The sequence below is a fragment of the Lissotriton vulgaris genome, chromosome 1_1 (genome assembly GCF_964263255.1).
Source record: "Lissotriton vulgaris chromosome 1_1, aLisVul1.2, whole genome shotgun sequence".
Classification (NCBI taxonomy): Eukaryota; Metazoa; Chordata; class Amphibia; order Caudata; family Salamandridae; genus Lissotriton; species Lissotriton vulgaris.
This window is the reverse complement of record NC_141685.1, coordinates 988,660,545-988,688,314: the sequence shown is the minus strand read 5'-3', so window position 1 is coordinate 988,688,314 and position 27,770 is coordinate 988,660,545.

Sequence of the window (27,770 nt, the reverse complement as noted above, 5' to 3'; positions counted from 1 at the left end):
TGGCGCCTGTTGCGGGGCTCCTCTGACCTGAGGGAGCCCCGATTTAGATGACGAGACGCGCCGCGCCGTGAGGAGCCCCGCCGGAAGAGCGCAGTCGGTGAGTGGGGCCCAGGGCTGATGTGAAGTGCGTGCGTGCCTGTGTGTATGCCTGGGGGAAGAGGGGGGGAGTGTGTGCGCACGTGTGTGCGTGTGTGCGTGAGGGAATGTGTGTGCGCATGCATGACTGTGTGTGATTGAGAGAGAATGCGAGGTAGGGGATAGTGTGCCTGTATGTGTGCCCGTATGTGTGCCATATGCCTGCGTGTGCATGCGCGCGCCTGTGTGTGTGCATGCAGAGGGGTGGGGGCTGCCTGTGTCTGTGTGTGAGCAAGGGCTGTGCACCGCGCATGCGCAGCTGTCAGACGCTCGCTCCCGAGGTGAAATCTGACCTCGTCAAAGCGCGCGTCTGGTAGCTGTCCACATTCCTAAATACGGGCCACAATAGGTCTGAAGCAGACACCTTCAATGCTCACGCATTGAGGGTAGGTCTGCTCGACCTAAAAACGATAGAGAGGGTCAAGGTACTTGATAAGGTTGGTATTACCATATTATGTCCCTGTAATAATAGGCAGTCATCCTGTATAGGAATCCTTGAACATTCTACAGGAGCAATAATATCTATATCGTTCATTGGGCTGACGCCAGTAAAAGAAAAACTACCACAACGATCAACCAATTCGGCATACCATTTGGGGTGTTCCTGAGTTAGCTGCCGAAGAGAAAACAGAACTATCCTCAGGATTTAGAGTAAGTGGTGGTCATTCAATGTCATTTAAACCTGACAGAATGTTAAAACGATTTTGTGTGGGAATAAAAAAAGGGCTAGGTGTCGGTGGTAATTATAATTATAACCACCCATCTGAATAGAGGGATTTCTCCATGGTAAGGGATAGTGGTTATTATCTGGAGGGTCAATGTAATTATTCTGATTATTGGGTACATTTCTATAATGTTCTAGTTGCTGCATTGGTTGAAACCTGGTCGGAGGATCCCGACATTGCAATAAAGGCCTGGAATGGTATAGTCGTGACTCCGAATAAGGCCCACAGTAATTATGCTCACGGTGTAATAAGGGTCTAATATTATCATCATGATAATAATCCTGAGGCCTGGAATTTGGATAGGTTAACCTATTTCTGGGGTAAAAATAAGTCAAGTTAAGAGGGTTAATCAGATAACTGTCAGTGGGGGAAGTCCAATCTAAGATGTAACTAACTGCCTTCGTGTCTCTAAAGCTTATTACGATGATGTCCCCCGTAATATTCTTTTTGCTAGGCCCTAACTAAGGAAGGCGTCCAACATGGAGAATCTCACCATTCACATTAGGGGGAAGAGGACGATTTTTCTTAAGCCAAAATATAACTTTATTTTTTACTTGAGTTTGATTTTCATTTCTACTAGTATTTCCTTCCTTCAATTCCGGCACTCCGGTGAGCACCACCACTAATGGGACTGCTTCCGGAGGTAGTTCCACGTTTGGCCTATTAGAGGCAGTAGGCTTCGCAGGGATATCTTTACTAGGGGATTTGGATGGATTGGCCAAGATGTTTGTCTTTGGGGCCTCCTGTGCTAACTTATCACTATTTTTACCCTTTGGTCTCACTGCTTCAGAAAGTGGTGATTTTATATTTTGGGGGAATATCTGATTGGTAGTTTTGTTCGAGTTTTGAGCAGGAATATTTGAGGGCAATGTGAGAGTTTTAGTTAATGCTGAAGGAGCGAGAACAGTCTTAGTTCCTTCTTTAAGTTCTTTAATTACTTGTTCTAAATTTCCCAATTGTTGCCCTATTAGTCGTAATCTCTCTACCAAAGGTAATATGAGGGACCTTACTAATTTCTCTATATTTTTCAGCAAGGCGGTATCAGTAGGATCCGATAAAACTAAAGGGGATTTTATAGGTAATATAGGAGTATTTGGAATAACTAAAACAGGGGTAGTAATATCACCACAAGCTACTTTGCAAATTTTGTTCTTCTGGGCAAAATTGACCCCTCTTTTCCTTCTTTTCGGGGGAGGACCATACGAACGTGCCTTTTTTTTCAGGGGTTTGTTGGGTTTATTAGTGAGCTCAATCACTGGTGGTTATAAAATTACCAAAGCTTCCGCCTCTGGTGACTTAATACCTGAGACTACAGAGAGATTTATAAGCGAGTCATTAGTCATATCAGGATGGGGAGAAGTAATATCTTGTAGCAAAAGAGGAATACCATCTTCAGGGAGGTCTTCTATGTCATTACTATCACTGTTAGTACTAGGGAGGGGAGTCAAGGCAAGCTGGGACAGGCCCAGCGAAGAGCGTTTGTTCTTAATTAGCTCTATCGAGCGACGTCGCTCAGCCCGTCGTTCTGCCAGGGCACTATCCCTGTCTGTTCTTCCTACGGCCCTAATAAAATAATTGTCTAGGGTCCCCTGCTTTACCCCCCCGCCTACTGGGGACATTGTAATTGGCAATGGTGAAGACATTATGTCGACTTAGGGCTATGTTTTAAAATTACTCAATGCCAAGTATATGAATGTAGCCCTAACGGAAGATACACAACCCACCACAATCAGATGGAAAACAATATCTTAACTACAAGTGACAACACGGACCGCAGGCCCTTCCTCCCTCTCCTGAGAATTAACGGCTCAAAGGGGGGGCCCGGTCCGGACTTCCGGCCTCCTCCAGCCTAAGAGGGCCCGCCTTTTGCCCGGGCTTCGCCCGGCGCCGTTCCGCGATGCGCGTCCGGGGCGTGACCTTCTATCCAATGTCCCCGGGGGCGGAGTCAATCGGGAAGAGTCACCAGGTGCGGCTGGGAAGCACGCCGCTAGGTGGCCTGGGACTCGCAGTCCCGCTGTGACACTGAATCTTCTTCCGCCCGCGTTGATCCGCTATTGCTGGGACACAGGTGAGGCACAGAACTCCACTCGCCACTCCACACAACTACGAGCGGCTCCCGCGGAGCAGGGGCCGCGAGTTGTGGTCTTGAGCACACTGAAAGGGGGTGGGGTCAATCGGGAAGAGTCACCAGGTGCGGCTGGGAAGCACGCCGCTAGGAGACCTGGGACTCGCAGTCCCGCTGTGACGCTGAATCTTCTTCCGCCCGCGTTGATCCGCTATTGCTGGGACACAGGTGAGGCACAGAACTCCACTCGCCACTCCACACAACTACGAGCGGCACCCGCTTTACATGTAAAATCCTGAAATTTACAAGTTTGTGGTATTCATACCCAATAGGTCCCACTGCAAGACCACGTAGGCCCACAGCTGCAGCTGAGGTGACTCCACCCTAACTCAAGATCAAGGCCCCCGGCGAGTACTCCAATGATAGTCTGGACAAGCAGGAGGGGACTGGCTCATCTGGTCAGCCTGGGTGCAACGCTCAAGTGAGCCTCACTCAGCCACACTTACACCTCCAACCCCAGCTGCAACAACACCACAGACAATTGTTGCTTCCACATCCTGTATCCCAAGCACCAGCACCACAATTTTGTGCCCCCCCTAGTCCTGACTGGCATTCAGCCACCACCAACTAACGTCTAGCCAGGACCCAGTGGGAGTGGGCACAAAGGCTCAAGAGCACAATGTTTGGGGGGTGGTGTACACCGAAGGGAACCTGTGGGCCAGGACAGTGAGGCCACTGAGACCACTATCACCCAGGCCAATATTCACCACGTCTTGGGAGCCAGCCAAGAGTCCCAGGACATGATGGGCCAGCTCGTTACCGAGCTACTGAAGGTGAAGCAGCTGCAAAGGCAGCACAAATGCCATATGGGGTAACACAACTCCAATTTGGTCTCCCTGACTGGGGTGCTGTGGGACATCCTCACCCATTTTTGCAGGCTTTTCCTGCACCTTCTACCTCTTCCTGTGGCCCGTCACCATCTCCCCCCTGCCACAGGAGGAACTAACTGCAACCATCCCAGTGGCAGCAGCTGTGGATCTCAACCCTGCCATCCGCAGTGGGAGGGGGCGTCCACTCCGAACTATCATAAGAAGGGAGAGGCCAGACCTCCACCATCAGTAAGAAATGCCACACATAACTTCCTCCAGTGTGTGCTTAACACTCACTCTGGGAACTATTCATGGGCATATTTACCTTTTCTGATGCCAGGTGTATAGTGGACATTGGACTTCAAACAAATCTGGCTCCACAATGATAGTTTCATCTACCATGACTGACAAATCAGTATTTTGTTTGGTTATTTCTTTTTGCCCTCCTCATTTGCTTTGGTTCTGGCCAATAAATCCCAAAAATACCAACATTAAAGACTTGTTGTATTCCTCTTCTCAATTTGTTGTCAGTTTATCTGCTATCATACATTTTGTAATGTCAACCAATGCAATGTTTGCCTATTCCAACATGATTTCCCTGTAGGTATGTGTCACACATATGTCAGACATAAACAAACGATAGATCAACCACTAGTGTTTTTCGTTTACTGTAGCAAAGATTTGGTTGTCATAGTGTTCCAAAACATTACAACACATGCATAACTCAAAATACCCGGTGCCATTGCACGTATATAGTTCCAAACATTGGCACCATGGAGCAAAGGGATGGATACTAAAACAGTCAGATTCAATGGGCAAACTAACATTGAGTGAAATCAATAGATGGCATCAGAGTTACTGTCTCACAATATGAATCCCACATCTAATACACCAATAAACAAACACATGGCAGTAGTCCATTTTGTGGCCACAGCATAATTCAAATACACTGTTCTAGTATCCAGTGGAATGTCACAACCAAGTTGCAGAGGTGTGCCACAAGAGGTATGTCTTACAATGATGAGTCATCAATAGCTATATACACTTTATACACAATGAGAAATTAGCCAATGTTAAGGGAGATTAGCATTATTTGCCTCCACCACCACATGTGATTTGAGCTAATGATGGAATACATCTTGCCTTAGTACAATTTGAAAGACAACAAGTCCTATGGAGTCCTCAAATCTCCCATTCAATGAAGGTACAAGTTGTCTTGGTACATGATTTGAACACCCAAATTATGTGCCTGACACTCCGAGAATCATGTTCCCTGTTCCCTTTGACCGTTGAAACAGCACCATATACCAGCAAATGTCACAACTCTGAAATGACCAAATGAAGATGACAATGGTGGTGAAATCTAAAATAGATCAAAACAAAAATATTACCAATCAAACATAACAGACTATACGCATGACAAAGTCAACTTTTAGAGGACACAGTTTCAATGAACATTCAGAGATAAACAATGCAAATGTACACAGTAGTCAATGTGTCACAACTTGGGCCATCAAACACCTTGGACCTGGATTCCCCTGAGCTTGCCCTTCCTAACTAATTAACACCACATACTTCACTGATCATCACATCAATAGTTGGTGTAATGGTGAAAGTGTGTACATTTACAGATACTTACAGGCATGATAAGAAGTTGTCAATGCTATCTTGATGTGAGTCAACTCCTTCCTCATCACCACTATCATCTTCATTTGGCATGTCAGGATCCTCAGACGGTGGCTCTTCATGGTCTCCATCATCTGGAATGTAAGAGATGTTCTGTCGCAGGGTGATGTTGTGGAACATGCAGCAGACCACGGTGATTAGAACACCTTAGTGGGTGAGTAGAGGAGGGCTACACCAGTCTTGTCAGGACATTAAAACCTGCCCTTCAGGAGGCCAGAAACCCGCTCCACTGGCATCCGTGTTCTTGCATGGGCCTCATAGAAGTGGACTTCCCCTGGTGTTGTTAGATTCCTCAGTGATGCCAACAAACATGGTCGGTTGGGATAGGTTAAATCTCCTAAATGGAAGACACAAGAAGAGCCACAAAATGTAACGCATATTTTATATCATACCACTTGAAATTGCCCGAACAATGTCATGGCAGATTGCACTTACCAACAAGCCAGGCCCACTCAGGTTCAAGTTGTGGTATTTGCAGGGGGACGGTGCTGTTCCATAGTACAAAGAAATCATGGGCTGAACCAGGGAACCGGGCACAGATGCTTGAGGTGCATCAGCTAAGCAGGCAAATTGCACATTGATTGAATGGAAGTGTTTCCGTTTCCGGTGGACTTGTTGCTTGCCACTTAGTGGAACTATGGCAATATGGGTGCCACCAATTGCACCAACCACATGTGGTAGGCATGCAAAAACAAAGAAATCAGCCTTCACATTGGCCAAATCCTGATCTCGTGGGAACTGGAATGTAGCTGTCGGTGTGCCTCAACATTGTTGAAAGTACTTGTTGTAGCACACCGGTGACAGTTGGTTGTGACATACCACCAGACATTGTCACAGTGTATTCAAAAGAACCTATGGCCACAAAACGAGTACTGCCAGGAGTTTGACAATTGGTATAATAGATGTGGGATTCCTATTATGAGGCCGAAGATCATGCTCCAGCAATTGATATAAATCCAGTTTAGTTTGCCTATTCAATCCAGACATCTTGATGATATGTCTTTCTTCCAAGGTGGCAAGGTCTGGAAATTGCTGGTACACCACAGCCTGTCATCTCTTCTCACTCCTAGGGTTCAAATGTCTGTAGTGGGGATAATTTGAACCCATTAAACATGTTCAACAGTGCCACAAATAATTAGGAACACATATGTCATGTTGTTCAAAAATAATATATGGTTTGACAACACATTTTAAAGGCACTTTTGCTTTTGTCCTTCATTCTTAACATATGAATAATGGCCACCTTCTATTATTATAATAGAAAATATTGTGTCCAAAATAAATTTCATATGTATTATTTATTCAATTTTATTGTATTCCTTTTATCCATCCAAAATACCATCAACGAAGGTGTTGGCAACACAGCGTAACTCTAACATTCATCCACAGTAACACACCACAATTTATATGTACTATTAAATTGAGTGTCCCTCGCAGTTAGAACATATACACAAAGTAACCACCATTTTGAGTAGAGGATACGATTCTAACAGTCACAAACACATGATTAAACCATCGAAAATGGAAGCAGCCTGACTTCACCGTCAGGACATTTTGAATTAAATGGCCGCTGCTGAATTTAAGCTTGTAGTGAGCAGTGAAATCCACGAAAGACACAGCCATAGGCTAACATTGGTGAAAGCAAAATACGAAGGCCAGCAACTGTGTTTGTCTCCGCTGATGAGTGTGTCATCATGTACATGTACACAGCTTTTAGAAAAATACCTCACTTGCCTCCTGATACTGCTGCTATCAAGACCTCCTCCACTTTTATTGATGTTGCTGACCTCTGGGATCAAGGATGCCTGTGCAAACGTATGACAGGGACCATGCCTTCTCAACTGAAGAGCTGATATGCTGACTGAGGAGGTCCTGACCCTGTGGCTCACCAGAGGAGCAGGTACATCTCCGAAATATCTATGTGAAGCAGTCTAACTGGCTATTTTCCTTTTTCACAGGCTCCAAAGTCCCTTTGAGTTCCAGAATAAAGTGTGCTGATTGCTGCTAAGTGTCACATATTGTGGTCCTGACAAAGGGCAAAGATGGCAGTGAGTAGTTAGCCCTCTGCATTGTTGAATACACATCACCACTAATATGTGTAGTGTGCACTAAGCCCTAGATTCCATTTTGTGTGTATGTAGAGCTCTATCCATGGATACGTTTGATATATGTTTGAGAAGTTGTCAAATACCATCATAGTCAATGTGAAACACATATGTACTCTTTACAACTGGAGATATGGATGTGCTTAGTAAAGCAGCCAAGGTAAATGATGTTAGCTATGTCTATACTCCCACAAACTACTAGATCAGGCCTCTCCATTATGTAATTTGAGACCTACGAGCACCTCCAGACCCCTTCAGAGGACCACACTGCCTTGAAGTGACTTATTGGGTGGGTACAAGGTGACCCTTTGAATGTAAAAAGTAGATGTAAGGAGGTGTTTATGTGACATCCATATCATCAGGCTACAGATAGCAAGGTCTGACAATAGGCAGTGCTCAGTCAGCATATTGGGCTGGGCCGGGGCTGAGTCACTGAGTCATACAACTGAAGCACTGAGGTACAGCTGTCCAGAACATAAAATCTTTGCAGCAACAATTGTGAGGTGTGCTTGAAATAGTCCCTTGGATGCTTTTAAATGGACAACAGTTGAAAGGGAGAGTTACTGGACTTCTTCAGTTCAGACTTTCTCATTTGACTCACATGTTAAAAAATTAAGTGTCCACACTGCAGGACCCTTATCCATAGTGGCCACTTTTCACGGTGACTTGCTTATGAATGTGTATCATTCAGTAGTTATCAATCCTCAGCACTGATCAGAAGTATGCCTCATCACACATTATGTAGATGATGTTACAGGCCTGGATTAGTGTATATCATGAGTACTCACAAACTTTCTATCAGGGGCCAAATTTACTGTGTGGTTTGTGGCCGAGGGCCGCACCGGTGGGGGCAGAGTCAGAGGGGGAGGGGGCGGGGTTAAAGAAGAAAAAAATGGTGACCATGAGGCTGAACACAGGTCCCTGCAGCAGACGCCTTTGTCCACTGACCCACCAGACCCGGCATACACATATCTCTCTCTATCTTGCTCCTTCACTCTGTCTCCCTCCCCCTGTCTCCCTCTCTGTCTCCCTCTCTCTCTCTGTCTCTCTCTGTATGTCTTCCTCTGTCTCCCTCCCTCTCTCCCTCCCTCTGTCTCCCTCCCCGTCTCACCCTTCCTCTGTCTCCCTCTCCCTCCCTCTCCCCCTCTCCCTCCCTTTCTCTGTCTCTCCCTCTCTGTCTCTCTCTCTGTTTCTCTCTGTCTCCCTTCCTCTCCCTCCCTCCCTCCCTCCCTCCATTTCTTTGTTTCCCTCTTTGTTTCCATCTCTCTCTCTGTTTCTCTCCCTCTCTCTGTCTCCCTCACTCTCTGTTTCCCTCTCTCTGTCTCCCTCCCTCTGTCTCCCCTCTCTGTCTCCCTCCCTTTCTGTCTCCCTCCCTCTCTTTCTCCTTCTCTCTCTGTCTCCCTCTCTCTCTGTCTTCCTCTCTGTCTGCCTCCCCCTCTCTGGCTCCCTCCCTCTGAGTCCCTCCCTCTGTCTCCCTCCCTGTCCCTCCCTCTCTCACCCTTCCTCCCTCTCCCTCTCCCTCCCCTCTCTTTCTCTGTCTCCCTCCCTCTGTCACCCTCTGTCTCCCTACCTCTGTCTCCCTCTCCCTCTTTCCCTCTCCCTCCCTCCCCTTTCTTCCCTCTGTCTCCCTCCCTCTCTGCTGCCATCTCTCTGTCTCCCTCTCTCTGTGCCTCTCTATCTCTGTTTCTCTCTTTCTGTCTCTCTTCCTCTCCACCCCTCTGTCACCCTCCATCTCCCTCCCTCTGTCTCCCTCTCCCTCCGTCCGTCTACCTCCCTCTGTCTCCCTCCCTCTCTCTCCCTAGCTCCCTCTCCCTCCCTCCCTCTCTGCATCCCTCTCTCTCTGTCTCCCTCTCTCTGTCTCCCTTCCTCTCCTTTGCTCTGTCACCCTCTGTCTCCCTCCTCTCCTTCCCTCTGTCTCCCTCCCTCTGTCTCCCTCCCTGTCTCACCCTTCCTCTGACTCCCTCTCCCTCCCTCTCCCTCCCTCCCTCCCTTTCTCTGTCGCCCTCTCTCTGTCTCTCTCTGTTTCTCTCCCTCTCTCTGTTTCTCTCCCTCTCTCTGTCTCCCTCTCTCTCTGTCTACCTCCCTCTCTGCCTCCCTCTCTCTCTGTCTCACTCTCTGTCTGCCTCCCTCTCTCTGTCTCCCGCTGTCTCCCTCCCTCTGTCTCCCTCCCTCTGTCTCCCTCCCTGTCTCTCTCCCTCTCTCACCCTTCCTCTGTCTCCCTCTGTCTCCCTCACCCCCTCCTTTTCTCTGTCTCCCTCTCTCTGTCTCTCTCTCTGTTTCTCTCCCATCCTCTGTCACCCTCTGTCTCCCTACCTCTGTCTCCCTCTCCCTCTTTCCCTCTGCCTCCCTCCCCCGTCTTCCCTCTGTCTCCCTCCCTCTCTGCCGCCATCTCCCTGTCTCCCTCTCTCTGTGCCTCTCTCTGTATGTCTGTCTCTGTTTCTCTCTTTCTGTCTCTCTTCCTCTCCATCCCTCTGTCACCCTCCATCTCCCTCCCTCTGTCTCCCTCTCCCTCCCTCTCCCTCCCTCCGTCTCCCTCCCTCTGTCGGTCTCCCTCCCTCTGTCGGTCTCCCTCCTTCTGTCTCCCTCCTTCCCTCTCTGCATCCCTCTCTCTCTGTCTCCCTCTCTCTGTCTCCCTTCCTCTCCTTCCCTCTGTCACCCTCTGTCTTCCTCCCTCCCTCCGTCTCCCTCCCTCTGTCTGTCTCCCTCCCTCTGTATCCCTCCATCTTTACATCCCTCTCTCTCTGTCTCCCTCTCTCTGTCTCTCTCTCTCTCTGTCTCCATTCTTCTCCCTCCCTCCCTCACCCTCTGTCTTCCTCCCTCTGTCACCCTATGTCTGCCTCCATATCTGTCTCCCTCCCTCCCTCTGTCTCACTGACTCTGTCACCTCACCCCACATGTGTGGCAGCCAGGGCTGAGACAGCTTCCCCGGTGCACACACACACACAGCCCCACCCGAGTACTTCACAGGTCTTTAAAATACCTTTTACATGTTAATAATGCGTTGTTGTATTTCACCTCTTCTCAGTGCCCCTGCAGCTCCACTCTGACAATCACTGGAATCTCCAGGCTCCCACAGAGCAGAGTCTTTGAGAGTCGGACTTGGCTGCTGCAACCTACAATGTCTGCTGACACACTTTAAAGAAAATGTAAATAACACAGGTACGATGTCTGCAAGGTCCGCAGGCCACCAGGGAAGGCTTGCCGGGCCGTACTATGAGTACCTGTGGTGTATATGGACCATGACATGGGAGGAGAATGGACAACAGGTCAAAACAAAAGTGGGTGTGAGGATATTGGTTTAGGCCGGCATGCGAATATACACATGTTGTATGCTAACTCATGCATTATGGTACTGATAACTGTAGAAATTGTAAGTGACAACAATAGAGATAGAATATCCATGATCATATGTTTTTGTTTCCTATTTCTCTATCTATACAGGTGTGGACCCTGGGGTCTATAAGCGGATCAGCGGCAAATCACAAGAATTGGGAGGACCTAAGATACTGGACCTGGAAGATCACAGAAGTCCAGCTAGGAATGTCCTCCCAAGGTGTGTGGGGCAGCCACCGCACCCTGACCCAACCAATGGCCTGCATCCTTGCAGTGGCCTATCCGGAGCTTGATGAGCAGTTGAGAGCCCCAACAGAAGCAACAAGGGGGTAAGTTCTGTTCAGAGTTTCACATGTTACAAGACCCCTTTTTTGTTACAGCCAGGATTTTTCTCATCCACATTAATGGTGCCCTGTGTACAACGCTCAAGAAGAGTTCTTGAAATGTAAGTTTTGTAGAAGGTTTATGATGGTGTGCTTCGTATATTGTTTTTGGGAAAGGATCCTACATGATTCATGGCCACAACCGATGGGCTATTCTGGGCAGACACATGTCTTCCTCAACTCCACATATACCTCAAATTTATTGATGTCATGGGAGATAGTTGTACCAAACAGGATACTAGTCTTTATTGTGTCAGGTGTGATGGTCCTTCACTAATGTGGATGAAGCAACGGTAGACCTATTACATGTGACATAGCATATTTAATACATATCCCAAAAGGTGCTTGGCTTCAGGGATACTATTGCATACATCTTTAGAGTGTAATATTAGTACGAGGTCTCACTCCTTCACAAATGTGCAACATCCTATGTGGTCAGAATGGGGAACATCACTTACAACGCATTTATTACAACGCACTACCATTACAACGCAACCATTACAACGCAAACCATTACAACGCATTGCGCTGGGGGGCGCTCTAGGATAGGGAATATATTTAATTTACTGTCCAACACCTTCCCTACTATCCACGGGGACTGGAGTTGGAATAGTAAATTAAATAAATCACTATCCAGCGCTTAAAAGCACTATGCGTTGTAGTGGTATGCGATGTAAAAACCGCGTTGTAACAGCAGGCGTTGTAATAGCCTGCATTGTAGTGACACCAATCCGTTCAGAATGGACCAATGCTTTTTAATGATCTTCACTATTTTATTAGTGTCTGGACAAAATGTTGTTCCCTTCTGAATGTGCCCTCCTTGTTTTTTTTTTACAGGATTCTGCACAGGAAACTGGTAACCATACCCTCACCGTAATTTCAGTATTGGTATTCGCATATTAGTAAGAATCTTTTATTTGCAACTCCTTTCATTTTTATCTCTGTTCCTCCCCGACTCCAATTTTCCCTATTTTCCCTCTTCTGTAAGTTTTCAGAGTGATGTACTAAACCCTGAAAGAACAAAATGATTGGGCCTTGCAATCCACATACTCCAGTTCGAGATCTTCCTCTGGGGTTTGAGCTGGAGCTGCATGCTATGCCAACTCCAGTGGCTCCTAGACTACTTTTCACAATAACACCAGTATGTACCATCTTAATTTCAATTACACTTTCTCCCCTTAACATTATGACTCCTGATTAGTATTATAAGTATTTCGTTAGTTACCCAGGTTCATCTCTGTCCTCATGCGACCCTGATATCTGCAAAGGGTCATAAAATCGTTGACACCAACAAAGACAGACCATACTTTTATGTGAATTAACACCAGGACACTACCTGCTGTGTTTTAAAGAAGTAGTGATAACTTTTGTCTGACTTGTATAGAAATAACCAATATACAATTTATGCTCACTTACATTGTCACCTTTTTCTTTCATGGCTTTGGTTCTTGTCACTTGGGGTTCTCGTAGAAGATATCTTCACCCCTCATTGTCTGTTTTGCTTTGTGATTCAGGATTTGATATTGGTGAAACAATAAAGTTTGATTTGGCTGAATTTAATTTATTGTAAATACTTGTTGTTTTTCTATTAAGATTAAATCAGAACAGGATGTATTCTCTGTAAAAATAGTAATGTTCTTTGTGAGTTTGTCTATATAGGAGTCGAACCAGAGCTCGAGCTACCGAAGCTGCGGCCGAAGCTGCTGCTGCTGTGCCATACTGCGTACCTAAGGCCCTGACCGAAATTCACTGATAGCGGCCAAAGCTGCCACGCCACACCCCTGAGGTGAAGCGAAGCAGCCGACACCGAAAAATCGCTGCCGTAAAGGTCGGCGCCGTGACTCTCTGCAGCTATTGACTGTCGGACTGCCGTTTTGCTTTCTTGCCTACTTGCTGCTGCTCAGAGGCAGTTCCGAGGCAGACACAACCGGCTCTTGCTTCCAGCCTTCAGCTTAGCTCAGAGTCAGAGGCGCATCCGCAATCAGATAGAGCCACAACCTGCAGTTCGGTGAGTCAAAGGTCTGCAGTGGCATCGCACCCCCCCTGGCATACTCAGCGAAGGGCCCCCCATCACCATCCGGCGCCAGGGGTTTCCTGCACCAGAGGGGGCAGGGAAGGAAGCGCGAAGCCACCATCCTGCTGTAACGGTGGGACATGGCGGGAAACAGCAGTAAGAAAAAGGAAGATTCCAGTAAAAACCCACTGTAAGACTATTCCAGTTCCACTCCGTGTTATCGTGGCATCCGTGAGAGTGAGAGTGAGCGTGAGCGTGAGCAGAGACACGGAGACAGAGACAGAAGCTCTGGTGCGGTGCAGTCTCCCTTCTTCGCCTTGCCTGCTCGCCTACTCGCCTTGCCGCAACAAGGAGCAACGAGGAGCGGCGGCGGGGCAGGGGGAGACGCGGAGAAGAATCGAGCAAGAATCCTTGCCCTGCCCTGCCACTACGTGGGGAGGCGGCGGCAGCGGAGGAGGAGTAGAAAGGCTGCGAGGTACATTACCACCCCTCATAGCCGCCACAATCGGAGCGTCCATTCTCCTGTGCCCCCTACCCAGAGGTGGTGAGTAGCTCCTCACACAGGTGGTGGCAGCTTGAAGAAATTACCCAGCTTTCTTCGCTTCCTTGCTGTCACAGTTCAGCGCCCCGCTCCTTCCAGCACCCCCTGCCTCGGTCCCACCCCAGTGGGCAGAGGGCGAGAGAGCAGAGAGCAGGAAGCGGGTGCCCTACAGGGGTGAGGCTGTTCACGGAGACAGCGCTGTCATCAGGTTGCTCAGGGTCAAGGGGGTTCGGAGGCTGCGGCTTGCAGGAAATGGCTGGTCCCTCCATTTCATCTCATCCAACACACAGTCCTCCTTTGCCGGATCACCTGAGGACATCCTGAGGACATCCTACACACTGCTCAGCCACGACAGGAGCCCGCTGGCCAGCCAATCACATTATTAACACTTGGGATTCAATATAAAAGGACCAAAGATTTGGGTTCTAGTCGGGTTAAGCAAGAAGCCCTGAGCTAGCCCCTGTCAAGGGAAACGCCAGAGCTAGACCCAGCCAAGAGACGTCCTACAGAGGGGAGGGCTCCTTAAGCCTAAATACCAAATCAAGTACACTCAAATTAATGTAAAAAAAAAACCCTGCCCATAAAAACAATTCGCAGGAGCTATGCGATCCGGCAGAGTTAGGCAACCCCTACCTAAACCAAAATCCAATTTAAAGTCTAACTCGAGGAAAAGGAAACTTGAGCCAACAATGCCAATAATGTAATCGCATTTAGCCAATCCTCAGGAAACAAATAAAATGATTACAATACTCGTAAAGAAGGACCTTTTTAGGCAACCTCAACTTCAACTTTAATTGCAACTCCAACCTCAATTTCCATTTCAACTGTAACATCAGCTGAAAATGAAAAGAAAAGGGACAGCGAACCACCTACGGCAAACGCCTCCACCTTAAGTCCCATTATGGCTCATTGGCAGTCACCGACGCCACTGACTTCACCTACGACATCACAGCATTTATTGCTGTCTATACCAAAACCACTGTCAAGGGATTCAAACAACCTTATAACCATTGAAGGAATGCCAGTGAGGAAAAAGATATGCACCTACCAACCAAAGATATACACAAAGTTTTCCTTCTTAAAAGACACCGGAACAGCCATTTACCACAAGACTGGGAGCATAAAAGGACTGCAAACACCTCTTCTAACAAGCCAAACCGACTACATCTACACCAGCAGCAATCCATCTGACCCTTTATGGCCTGCTGGGGTTCACAACTACCCCGTCGCAGAGGCAGCATCACTAGCACTTACAACAACTGGAGCCAGAGAAGTGGTAGAATCCATCAACATAACAGGTAAAGGAGCCAACAGCCAGAACAGCCAAAGCCGGGATAATCTCGACCTGCTACACTCCAGAAAAGGGCTCACCAACGACATCTTACGGACCCCACCAAAGGCGGTTGAATCCGCCGAGACAGTGATCCACACGATCTCAGCCGGTCGTGTTGAAACACATCCTAGCAATCTCAGCATACCGCACCTAGAAAACCTGGAAAATCTAGCCAAAATCAAGATTTAGATCCATAATACCGGAAATGGACAAGAATCACTTCTCACCCAATTGTACAACAGTTCCCCAATTTCAACAAAGACAATCCGAATAACACAGACAAAACCAACAATGATAAATGAACAGGATAGCATGAAAGAAAAAACGCAAAACCAAGTTTCCCAGCCAACCACCAGTTTCCCCAATCAAATCAAGAAACCCCAAAGAACTCAAATAGATACTTGGGATCAAATACCATCATATGGAAGATCGGCAGGACACACGTCCTCTTTGCATCGCACTTTACTTTCCTACAATGATTCCCACTCTACGAACAACTATATGACCTTTATAGCCACGCAGGAATGGGAAGAGCTAGTTGCTTCCTACAACCTTAAACCAGCTCATGCAAACTCACCTAGCGAAGCAAATAACCCCCAAGATTGGAGAAAAGTAACAATACCGGGAATTCATTCCCGGAATCTGTATGGACAACAATTCTAAATACCTTGCAAGATTCAGCCACAGCCCTAGAATTCCAATCGCACAAAATGGACTTGCAGCTTTCAGTCTTACAGACAATGGCTGACTCAATTTCAGGAAATAACTGGAATATATCAGAACTAAACGGCCTCATTAAGAGGGGCCAAGAAGCGGCATATGTGGTCCAAACAATACCACCATCATGCTCCTGTGAATCAATCCTAGACAAATTATCAACCCTACCAACTATGTTAGGTGACCTCATAAGCGACTTAAAATCAACAACTCCACAAATCTCGGACCTCAAGACAGAACTGTCTGCAACCACAGCAACGCTAGAGAATTATCCTGCACTCGAACAGACGGCAGTCAGCAATCCACTTCCAGAGGGTAGAGAAGCTCCACCATCGCCGTCAGAGGACAAAGAACCTGAACTTACGAACCACAATGCCATTGCAGTAAACTCTGCATTAGTTAGTACCCAGGTCTCCTGCAAGACCCGCAGAAAGAAAAAAAGAAAATTGAAGAAACAGACTTCTAACTGATACAAGACCTTGTATAGAACCGCAATTAAATCCATCTCCATTACCCATCACCCATTGCCGAAAAACCACGGACATGGAACAACCTGGGCTACTGCCATCCCAAGAGGGTCTAGAGAGTCCTCCAACATCACCCAATTTTGTCCCCCTAGCAGCTTTGAAAAAAACACCCGGGGACGTTACCCAGAAATCTCCGTCTAGCAAAAGCAAGCAGAGACTTCCTGAAGCAAATCCAACCCAACCTGCACACAGCACTGACCCAATAATATCTGAAAACATCTTACCTATAGAAACCAAGGACAATGTGAAGACTAGTAACCCGGAGCCACCCCAGCAACCAACACGAGCTTCGACTAACAACACAAGAGATCTCGGGAGAGATAGCAATCAAAGCGTGCTACTAACCTTCCCAGTCACTGGCAGCCCAAGTCGTTCCCCCCAGCCCTGTGATCTTGACCATGATGGTCCACTAACAAAATCAGCAATAGAGCATAACCAGTGAGGTTCCGTGACGATTTGAACCCGTGTTTTCAACATTGTCGTAAATACATAATTTTGGTATCAGTGAACCGCAAATGATCCATTTAGCATATCCTGGTGTTTTCGCTATGCTACGAGCAAGAGCACCCCTGTTATGAGCGCATTTCTGATCTACCCATGGCATCCATCTTAGATTACGGAAGCCATTTTGTGTTTCTTGCCCTCACATAGTCAATGGACACGCAATGACCTCTGATTACTTCATTTCAATTAAGGACACGTAGGCTTTGGCCAGCGATTCACCTCCCTAGTGACACGTGCAACCTAAGACAGAACACGCCATGGTTGCATGACTCGACAGAAACTGCCTCCTCTGCCCGAGGCCGGTCCTGCTATACTGGTTCTCGTGTTCGTTGGCCTGATCATGATTAGGCGGCCGAAGCTGGTAGCCTTGCCCATTTACGACCCACAAACATCTCTTATCCTGCTTTTCTATCTTCTGCACCTGGCTCTGCTCCTTTCCTTCTGGGCCTTTATTAGGGGGAGGTAACAAAATTTACGATGAGGCGGTCCGGCTCTTGAATGAAAAGTTGACATGGGATTATGATGGAATAGTGGGAACCCCTCGTTCGTAATGTTTTGACATCAGATATTGTTGACGATTTCTGTGCAACGCCAAATATTTATTGTTTAAGACACAAAGGTTTAGGAATGTACTAACATGTAAAGAATTTGCCCGAAGCCTAATATTTAGTATATAAGGAGCAACCCTCTTTGTACTAATCGAACAGGCTCCTAGATACTGCCCGTGTGTAGTTTCTGTGACTTCTGTGTCCCTGCAGTAATAAACCTTTGGTCTTTGACGCCACCATCGAGAAGCCCGTGTTTCTGTTTATTTGTGCACCGAGACAGGTAGAACCCCGGGGTCTTCGGGTGTTATCCCTGACACCTCTGGACGGAACCAAAAAGTCCAGAACTCCAATTGGCGCCCAACGTGGGGCGACGTCATTCGGTACCGGTCCAAAAGCCTGAAGAGTTCGAGAAGCTTCGTGTGAAGATTCCTGAGGGAGGCGCCCCACTTCATCGATCCCGGCATATCGCAAAAGTGGCCTGACGTTCTCTTCCACGAGGGTTCCCGTTCGGACGGCTGCAGTGATCCGTTGCCTTGACCGTCGCCCTGTCTTGGACCCGAGGTGCAGTCCTTAGTACGGTGAGACGTGACGGGTTTCTCCTTGGTGACGTCTTCAGTGCCTCAGTTAAGTATTAAGTGGTTGCTAGTTGGTTACTTCGTAAGGGTTGCTCCTGTTTTGGATAATCCTTTTTAGTTCTTGGTTTGGTTTGGTTTCGTAAGATTATCACTGGTTGTTCTAGTTACGATAATCATTTGGTTTAGTTTTGGGTATCAATACATTTGTTCGCTTTGGTAGGCCTAAGTTCTTGGTTCGAGTGCGCACCTTTGTTTGTGTTTTTGTCTGTTCTTTCTTCCGGATTATAAAATGGTAAGTCGGAAAAATTGTATGTTGTCGTGTTTTGGTTGCAACAGTGATTCCCGGTTGGAGGACTCATGTCTGGTTCCTCCGATTGGAACTCCTCTTTATGATCTGTATTGTAAGTTTGGAGTGGGTCCTATATCTTATAATGAGGTGTGGGTCCGATATACGGAGAAAGACGGTGTCCTTAGTTGGCCACTGCATGGTAGTTTTGAACCCAAAGTTATTGATAATTTAGAAATGAAATTGTTTAAGAAGAAAGCCCGGCCGGCAATGTTTGATTCTCTCCGTTATTGGCGAAAAGAATCTAAACAGAGAGAAATTAAAAAGTTGAAGAAAGAACAGAAAGAGCAAGAGTTGACTTTAGAACAGTCTGCTAAGCAGCTGCAACTCAACGAGTCTGAGAAAGCAATGGAGGTGGCCAATAGAGAGCGTAATTTAGCGATAGACAAGTGCTATCCTGCCTTGCCATCGAGTACAGCTAAGATAGTAGAGGACCCCGAAAACGATCCTCTGTTGTCTTACTTGTTACGGTCACCCCACCGTATGCACAGGGTGCTACGGCTCCACCTTTACCGGTTGCTGGACAGCCTGGTATTCCTGCTCCTGCTCCCCTGAATCAAGCTCCTGTACCTCCTGTGGTCAATGTTAATGTTCCTTCGGCACCCCCTCTTCCAGGGTTGCCGGCTTCTTTACCTATACCTGTATCGCTTACACCTGTTGTTTCACCAGCTACTTTGCCAGCTACTTCTACTGCTCCTGTTTTATCTGTTCCAACTGCTACCTTACTTACTGCTTCTGCTAGCATTATGACTCCGCTTTCTGTTCGTCGGAGAATCACTGACTCTGTCTCTAATATTCTATCTCCCTTCTATAAAACTTTAATTAAGACTCCTGCCTCTGACTCTGTGCAGAGACGTAGTCAGCTTCCCAGTACTGAAGAACGGGGAATATTAGATTCCACAGCTCTTAGATGGATTTCAAAAAGTGGAAGATATAGTACTAGAGATGTATTAGATACATTTATGCAGTGGAATGAACCGACACAACGATATGTATTCGATGAAATGTGCTCCCTTTTGCGTGAGGAATTGGAAGAAGATGACTCTGAATCAAACCTAGAAGAATTAATTAATGTTCAGAAAGAGTTTGCTGCAGGTATGATAGTTGGTCAAAATATAAAAGAAGCGATGGAACTGATTTTAGGTTATAGGAATGATCCATCCCTTCGTTCACCGAGAGAGTTAGAGAAACGTAGTACGAAGCAGAATCGCCAATATCCAATGAGGGAGGTTCCTCCAATTTGGCGCGAAGCTGTACAAGCTGATGCGGTCCTTGGTATTGCTGCCGCTCCGGCACAATTCCAGAGAGTGTGGATACACATTCCGTGGAAGCGAGCCGAAGTGTTAGCAGTGAAACAGGCCTTGCCTGATCCGCGTAAGAATCCTGCCGGATACTATAAAGAGTTAGCGCAGACAGTTGAAGCTTGTGTGATGAATTTAGCGGACATTGACATGTTATTTGGGAATGTAGTTCCGCAACCAATTTGGGCTAAAATTCGTAAAGAGAATCATCCAGTTGCCCTAGGTGGTGATTGGGCAGCTATAATTGCAGCGGATGGTCAACAGATAGGTGGTTTCAAACCCGAACCTCTAATTGCTAATTTACGAGGTAGAATAATTGACTTAATGACAACTCTGATGCCAGCATTGCGCGTTAACTGGGACAAGTTGTCCGCATGCAGGCAAAAGAAGGACGAAAGTGTTTCCGACTTTTTCACAAGGTTTGAAGAGACTTTCGTGGATCATAGTGGTCAGGATATGAGTACTGAAGGGGGACAGAGACTATTTGTCGATAAATTTGTGCACAATCTGTTGCCAGAGCTTAGTAATAAATTGAAAGATTCCGAGAGTGCGTGGGCTGTCTCTACGACTGCGCAAATACTTGCAACTGCCCAGTACTATGAAAATAGGGATAAAGAGGAGAAGGAAAAGTCAGAGAAGAAGACAAAAGATTTAAAAACTAAAGTTCTTTTGCAGCAAGCGTATCCGCCTCGCACGAATCAGACTAATACACAGCAAGGGTCATATCAAAGGACAGATTATGGTTCTCAGAGACCGCAATATCAGTGGAATCAGTGTGCATATTGTAAGAAAGAAGGTCATTATAAAAATGAGTGTCCAATCTTAGCGCAAAATAATGCTGCAGCAGCTCAGAGAGGTCGTGGTGGTTCTATGCAAAATTCTAGGGGTCGAGGACGAGGTGCTATGCCTCCACAAACGAATGATCGCCCTTCTAATCATTTTGATCAACGAAATGGACAGTCTGCCCAACAAAATAGATCTCAACAGTATCATGTTGAAGACTACTGTGAAGTTGATGAGGGTTTTCAACAAAGTGAGTACTAGGACAGCCATGGACAAAGAAAGGGAGTAGTATCAGTTCCAGTAGATCAGAGTGGGCCTTATGTCGCAGTAGCAACATCAGGTGTAGTCGAACCGTTTCTGTTGGATACTGGTGCAGCAAAAAGTTCTATAATTCATGCGAAACTCCCTGGCACACCTTTGTCTGGCTTAACAAATGTTTCAGTAGGTTTTTCAGGCGCCCCTGTTTACAACCCCGTATCTGGTCCTTTGTCTATTTCTGTTGGACCATGTCAATTGAAAGCACCATTGGTTTTGACGACAGGTTGTAATGAAAATCTGCTTGGTTTAGACTTGTTAAAACGCCTATATGCGACATTGTACTGTTCTCCTTCAGGAGTACAGCTTACGTTGGGTAAAAAAATCACCTCCCCGATGTACTTGTCAATTGCTACGCACCCACCAGAGCTGCGTTCTCTCCCTGATACTCTTTGGGCGACTGGTCCTAACGATGTAGGTCTTTTAGAAATTCCACCGTATGTAGTCACTTTGAAAGCGAATGTCAAATTTCCACGAATCCCACAATACAAAATCTCTAGTGAAGGTGAACGTGCACTTTTATTGATTGTGCAAGATTTGATCAAGAAAGGCGTAGTAGAAGAAACTAGAGGAAATGTCTGTAACAGTCCTGTATTGCCAATTTTGAAACGTACTGATCCTTCAAAGCCTCCAGTCTATAGGTTTGTAATTGATCTTAGAGAGGTTAACAAAATTGTGATTCCACAGTTTACTGTGGTTCCAGACATAACTGCATTGTTAACGTTGATTCCTGCCACAGCCACATGGTTTTCAGTTATCGACTTGAAGAATGCCTTTTTCAGCATTCCGATAGCCGAGGAAAGCAGGGATATTTTCGGCTTCTCCCTAGGAGGTCGAAGCTTCAGGTTTAAACGTGCTCCACAAGGGTATTGTGAGAGTCCGTCCATTTACAGTCAGGCATTAAAAAGTCAGTTAGATTCCTTTGTACTTCCTCCTGGTTCTGCTTTAGTGCAATATGTAGATGATCTTCTAGTGGCTGCCGATGACAAGGAAACTTGCAAAGCAGCTACAATTTCCTTATTGCATCATTTGTCTAGTTTGAATCACAAGGTGTCACCTTCGAAAATGCAATACTGTTGCCAAGAAGTGACCTACCTAGGTCATCTCTTGTCAAAGGAGGGAAGAAAGTTGACCCCAGAGAGAATAAAAGCAATTACGCAGATGAATGTTCCTAGCACACAGAGAGAAGTACGTGCCTTTTTAGGTATTACCTCATACTGTAGGCAGTGGATCCCAAATTTTTCTCTTTTAGCAAAACCATTGGTAGCTTTGACTGGGAAAAATGTTCCGAGTCCGGTGCCATGGTCTGCCGAATGTCAGGAGAGTTTTTCTGAGTTACGAAACGCACTGTGTTCAGCTCCTGTGTTGGGTACACCTGACTACAGTAAGCCATTCACGCTCTATGTTCACGAGAGAGAAGGTTGCGCGTTGAGTGTTCTGACACAGAAATTTGGTGATAAACAACGCCCTTGTGCGTATTTTTCATCAACATTAGATCCGGTAGCTAGAGCGTTGCCTAGTTGTTTGAGAGCTACAGCAGCAGCTGCGGCTTCCATTCGACAATCTGCTGGTTTGGTGATGAACAACATGCTAATGGTCATGGTTCCTCATGCTGTGGAAACACTCATGAACCGAACCAAGACGCAACACCTTACCAGTGCTAGATTATCTGGCTACGAGCTGACATTGCTAGCGAGTCATATTCAGATCAAAAGATGCAATGTATTGAATCCAGCAACATTGTTGCCGACTAGTCAAGAGTCGAGTGATTCCGAACCACATGACTGTTGCTTCAGAACCGAGGAAGAGACAAAAGGACGAATTGATCTTAAAGACACTCCGTTGTCAGATCCGGATGGCACGTTGTATGTTGATGGGTCTTGCTTTAAATTGGAAAATGGTGATGTGACTGCTGCCTATGCAGTAACGACTTTGAGTACGATTGTGGAGACTGCGAGAGTGAGTCAGAATTCTGCCCAAGCTGCGGAATTGATTGCACTAACGAGAGCGTGTGTTTTAGCTAAGGGAAAGAGTGAATGTGTTCACAGATAGTCAGTACGCGTTCGGCGTGGCCCATAGTTTTGGCCGTTTGTGGAAAGAGAGAGGTTTCATTACGTCCCATGGGACTAAGATTCAACATGGTCAGCTAGTTAACGACTTGTTGGAATCTCTAACCTTGCCGACTGAAGTTGCGATTGTGAAGTGCAGTGCTCATAAAGCAATCACGGATGATGTTGGTCGTGGGAATGCTTTTGCTGATGAGACCGCTAAACAGACAGCTAGGAATATGATGAGTAGAATGTATGTTGCAACGTCTGCAAGATGGATTTCTGAGTCTGGAATGTGTGAGGACACAGTGGAAAGTGTGAAAGAAATTCAGAAAGAGGCGACTGAGGAGGAAAAGCTTGCATGGAAAGAGAATACGGGTAAATTGGACTCAAATGGGTGTTGGATTGATTTGTCGGAACAACAACGTTGGATGTTGCCTGATGCGTATGTGCTTGCAGTAGTAACGATGGCACATGGAGTAGCGCATATCAGTTCTAAAGGGATTTGTAAAATGTTGGCTCCAGTCTGGAAGAATGATGGGATTAGTAAGTGTGCAGAGAGAGTGGTGAGAAATTGTATGGTATGCCTGATGCATAATCCTGGCAAGGGAATACCCACACCCGCTGGTCACTTCGCTCCTCCTTCTTGCCCCTTTGAAGTGATTCAGCTAGACTTCATTCACATGGATCGTTGCAACAATCTCAAGTACGTCCTAGTGGTAGTTTGTGCTTTTTCCAGATGGATCGAAGCATATCCACTGAAGGACAATACTGCCTTGTCCACTGCCAAAATCCTTCTCAAAGAGTATTTCCCCAGATATGGCATGCCACGGATTGTATGGTCAGATAACGGAAGTGAGTTCGTAGGGAAAGTTATGCAGAGTGTGTGTGCCGGTTTAGGGATAAAACAGAAGTTCCACAGTGCGAACCATCCCCAGTCTGCTGGTTTAGTTGAGGGTTACAATGGCACCCTCAAACTGAAACTTGCTAAGATACAAGCATCCACGGGTTTGCCCTGGCCAGATGCATTACCTCTGGCTCTGTTATCTACAAGAGCGACTGTACATTCTAGAGTAGGGCTTAGTCCATACGAAATAGTATTCGGTCGTCCCGCCAATGTTTGGGGGGTACCTAGGCCAAAGGAATTTAAACAGCTGGAATACCCAATGTTAATTGATTACCTTTTCGACTTGACTGCTAAATTGAGTCTTATTCACCAACAGGTTTTCGATGCATTGCCAAAGCCACCGGAGAGTCCAGGTCATCAGCTGAAACCAGGTGATCAAGTGGTCATCCGTAATTTTGCAAGGACGAAAAATCTCCAACCCAGATTCGTTGGCCCATTCCAGGTGTTGTTAGCAACGAGAACTGCTATTCGTGTGGCTGGACGAAAAAACTGGATTCATACAACGCACGTCAAACGTGTGCCTCTGCCGCTTCCGTACGATGACTGGGTGAAGAAAGGAATCGGTGCCTCTGAAACTGAACAAATACCCAGGTTTATCCCTTTCAGCGATGCAGAACTAATCACTGATTCATCGAACTCTGACTCTCCTTCTGAAACTGCTCTTTTGAACTCTGAACATTTGCCCTCTGCATCAAAAGAACATTTGCCATCTGCGAACTTGAATATTGCAACATCTGCTGAAAATACACTGTTTCCAGATCAAACAGCTCCTGCAAAACTGAGATATAATTTACGATCTCGCAATATGGACAAATAAAGCAGGAAACTGCCTATTTTACACATTTCAATTTTTGATACATTACCTCCAGCCAGGAAGTTTGCTAAAACTTTGTATTGTTTTGTTGTTTTAATATTGCCTTGCCGTCTGGGTAGCCGTAGGGTCGTGGCTGTGTGCCTAGTTGAATCTGCGGGGGTCAGACACAAGGTCGATCTTTCTGTTAGTTCTGGGAACTCCCAGGGCTGATAGAGGCATTTTCATCTACGTACACATCATCAGTGGTCGCGAGCGGATTGTAGAAGATGGAGCTTCCTGAGCTGCAACGAGAGAATGTAATTTATGTTCGCAGAAATAGACTGTACAAAATTCTTCACAGCAAATGCTTTCTAATGCAATGTGCAGTTACGTTTTTGATTGTTTTAATAACGTTGGTGGGTGGAATCGTCTTTGGTGTGCATTTAATTTTTACACCTGTAACAACTACAGTACCTCCCCTTGATACTGTTACTTCTACTGTTTCTTCTATGCATTCTTTTCACTCGTTTCCTGAACACGAGCAAGCTCGACGCTCAGAATTTATTAATAACACTTTTGTACAGCTCTTGCATCAACACCAACTGGTAGTTAACACTACAGACTGCTGGGTGTGTGGCTTGATACCCCACACTATGGATAAAGGCATTCCCTATCTAGTCTTGCCTTTTAGCTATAATGGATCATTTCAGGCCTTTCAGACCATTTTTGCCTATGCCCTTGAGACCTATCCTCCGCGTCCACCACGTTCCACTAAATACAACTCTGCCAACAAAGCTTTAGTCCAGGGAATTATTGACATGATTAAAGACGTCAATAATACTCCATCTTACCCTAGAGATGAATTACGGGTATATTTGAGTTGGAATTCTACAGAGTATCGCCTTAGTTTGGGAGAAAGCAAGCGTAAAAGCTCCACTCCAATCGAGCTGCTGTGTTTTTATTCCCAATAATGACGAAGCGATCTCTAAGCTACACAAGATTTCCGACTCTATACACGTAGACAAGGGAAACTGGTCCTTCATGGAGTGGTTTTGGACTCTGCTATCAGCGTGGGGATGGAAGGTTCTGATGGTCATTGGTGTCATCCTAGTACTCCTGTTCTCGTGCTGTCTTATTATCCAGTGTGGTCCCGCTTTGTGTAGTCTCTGTGCTGCAACCTGTTTCAGAAAACCACCTACGTTTGGAGAAAAGGCGCGAGAAAGAATGATGATACAACAACATGTCACTGACCTGATGAGCATAGAGATAGATTCGGACATAGAGTAATTGCCTATGTAAGGGCAAAAGGAGGGTCTGAGGTTCCGTGACGATTTGAACCCGTGTTTTCAACATTGTCGTAAATACATAATTTTGGTATCAATGAACCGCAAATGATTCATTTAGCATATCCTGGTGTTTTCGCTATGCTACGAGCAAGAGCACTCCTGTTATGAGCGCATTTCTGATCTACCCATGGCATCCATCTTAGATTACGGAAGCCATTTTGTGTTTCTTGCCCTCACATAGTCAATGGACACGGAATGACCTCTGATTACTTCATTTCAATTAAGGACACGTAGGCTTTGGCCAGCGATTTACCTCCCTAGTGACACGTGCACCCTAAGACAGAACACGCCATGGTTGCATGACTCGACAGAAACTGCCTCCTCTGCCCGAGGCCAGTCCTGCTATACTGGTTCTCGTGTTCGTTGGCCTGATCATGATTAGGCGGCCGAAGCTGGTAGCCTTGCCCATTTACGACCCACAAACATCTCTTATCCTGCTTTTCTATCTTCTGCACCTGGCTCTGCTCCTTTCCTTCTGGGCCTTTATTAGGGGGAGGTAACGAAATTTACGATGAGGCGGTCCGGCTCTTGAATGAAAAGTTGACATGGGATTATGATGGAAAAGTGGGAACCCCTCGTTCGTAATGTTTTGACATCAGATATTGTTGACGATTTCTGTGCAACGCCAAATATTTATTGTTTAAGACACAAAGGTTTAGGAATGTACTAACATGTAAAGAATTTGCCCGAAGCCTAATATTTAGTATATAAGGAGCAACCCTCTTTGTACAAATCGAACAGGCTCCTAGATACTGCCAGTGTGTAGTTTCTGTGACTTCTGTGTCCCTGCAGTAATAAACCTTTGGTCTTTGACGCCACCATCGAGAAGCCCGTGTTTCTGTTTATTTGTGCACCGAGACAGGTAGAACTCCGGGGTCTTCAGGTGTTATCCCTGACACCTCTGTACGGAACCAAAAAGTCCAGAACTCCACCAGGACAGTCTGACTATCATCCTCTTCACTCCAGAATACACGTCCTGAGGCAGGGATGATACACTGAACAGGGAAAACATATTAAGACTTTTCCATTTGATTACAAGCCTAGAAAACATAAGCTCCCCGGATCTCCTTCAAATAGAGTTTATGGCAAGTAATGATCCACAATGCTCAGAAACAGCCAAAGCAACTTGGAAATCCACTGAGACAGCCAAGAAAATTCTGAAGGAAGAGACAACGTTCAAACAATGGGGGATTAACCTGAGACTTGAAAAGCAACCTCCCTATCCGACACCTTTTTTTGCCCCCTACCAGGTCACCAACACAGAAAAACACCAACTCAGTATTAAAAGGAGCAAGGAGCACCTCTCCAAGAGCGCACCCTCAAGACACAAAATATTTTTCTCTAGACAAGAACCAAGGCACAGTGGCTGTGTTAGACCTTGAACCAGGGCTACATGACAAACACTACAAAGACAATAATGCCTTGTAAGGGGTTTGAACAGTGTGCTGTCCCATACTGCTTTGCGCTAAGTCACCTGATGACAGGGGAGGTTCTTAAACTATCAGAAACGTAATGGCGGCGCTTGGCTTTCCGGCTCAGTCCTGAAGTATCCAGTCTTGGATTACCTGTTTTCCTGCCTCGCTACATTTGGAGTTACGCTTAGCCTTTGATCTACGGATTCCCCCTGATTCGGCACCTTCCTTATTCGTGTGCTGTGTGTTGTTTGTCGCCTTTGCGGCATCTTGTCTAGTATTGCATCTTGTCACTCCTCTCTTGATATCCCATAGTCGCGGATGTTCGACGGTGGCCTACCTGGAGAACCACTGTGTGATTCATTCCCCCGTGTGTGCGCTGCCTTTCCCGGCATAGAGCGTACGCACCTGATTCTCCAAACGAACGCTGACACTGGGCGTCCCCGTGGAGTAACGGGT